Source organism: Camelina sativa, chromosome 12 (assembly GCF_000633955.1).
Source record: "Camelina sativa cultivar DH55 chromosome 12, Cs, whole genome shotgun sequence".
NCBI classification, from domain to species: Eukaryota; Viridiplantae; Streptophyta; class Magnoliopsida; order Brassicales; family Brassicaceae; genus Camelina; species Camelina sativa.
This window is the reverse complement of record NC_025696.1, coordinates 31007319-31008977: the sequence shown is the minus strand read 5'-3', so window position 1 is coordinate 31008977 and position 1659 is coordinate 31007319.

Here is a 1659-nt window from a genome sequence, read left to right as displayed (position 1 = left end):
TTTCAGGTGTATGCCTAATAAGCCTAACACAAGGAGCAACAAGACTGGTCCAATTCTGAAGCTTTCAAACCAAGAGTTGGGAAAACTTGAGCGTGAGAACCGAAAAGCAGCCAAATCTCTGAAGATGGTTAACCCAATCATTCTGATGCGAGATGAGGATGGTGCTTTGAGGGATCAAGAGGGCCACTTGCGCAATGAGCAGGGCCAAAAGATTGATGCTGAGGGCAATGTGATTGCTGAAATTGCTGTTGTCGACGAACCAGCTGATGGTGTCGACGGTGTCGATCGACACCAACCAGGTGGCATCGATCGACACCCCCTTCCTGCAGACGGACGTGGAGCTGCCAAGCACGTCCAGAACCCAGTTTGAAGACAGGACCAAAAACGGGACTTGATCAGGGCCATTGCTGACTACAACCGGGCTGATCTTGTGCATGAGAACCGGTCTGCTATTGTTCCTCCACCATTCCAGAGGAATGGTTTTGAGCTGAAGCCTGCTTACTTTCAACTGGTTGGGAAGAGACCTTTCTCAAACCTGCCCCATGAGAAGCCTCTGGACCATATTGAGCACTTTGAGGATCTTGTGACCAGTATCAAGGCTAATGGAGTGACTGAGGACTTCATATTCTACAAGCTCTTCCCATACTCACTTGCAGGAGGGGCATCTCAGTGGTTGAAGCAGTTGCCAGCTGGATCTTTGACAAATTGGCATGATATCAACGTGGTTTTCCTCAACCATTTCTATGATGATGCAATGTCAGATGAGCTGAGAGTCAAGATCTCTTCATTCAAGCAAGGACATGATGAAGCTTTCAAGGCAGCTTGGGTGAGGTTCAAAGCTTATCAGAGGGACTGTCCACACCATAGTTTTTCAAGGGTACAATTGCTAAGTATTTTCTTCAGAGGGTGTGATTGGAAGTATCAGTTAGCTTTGGATGCTGCAAGTCATGGAAACTTCAAGACAAGATTTCCAGAAGATGCTGAAGTTTTGATTGAGAATTTGGCTTCTAGCAATAGCACTAAAAGAGCTGATGCTGAAAGAAAGAGACTGCATGGAGAGTTTGATTCAAACCAGCTAGCTTCTGTTAATGCCAAGCTTGATTCAGTGCACAATCTTCTTGTGGGAAAGAAGTCAGTCCAATTTGCTGCTGAAGTTGAGACATTTGAGCCAGAGCCAGAGAATACAGAGGAGAATGTCAACTATGTGTATGGAGCTGGGTATCAGGGACAAAGATTTGGTAATCAGCAAGGCAACAGACCTTACAATGGTGACCAGAAGCAGCAACAGAACAATGGCTACACAAGAACCTATGGGAACTCATCATATCAGTCTCCACCTCCTAAGAATTCTTCAGAGAGTAGAATGGAAGCCATGCTTGAGCAGCTTTTGCAAGGACATGAGCAATTGACAGTGACATTCAATGGGAAGATTGACAATGTCTACACTGAGCTGAATGGAAAGATTGAAGCATTGAACATTCATGTCAAGAAGTTGGAGAATCAAGTTATTCAGACTGTTGGGCCTGTTAAAAGACAANGACACAAGGAGCAACAAGAATGGTCCAATACTGAAACTTTCAAACCAAGAGTTGGGAAAACTTGAGCGTGAGAACCGAAAAGCAGCCAAATCTTTGAAGATGGTTAACCCAATCATTCTGA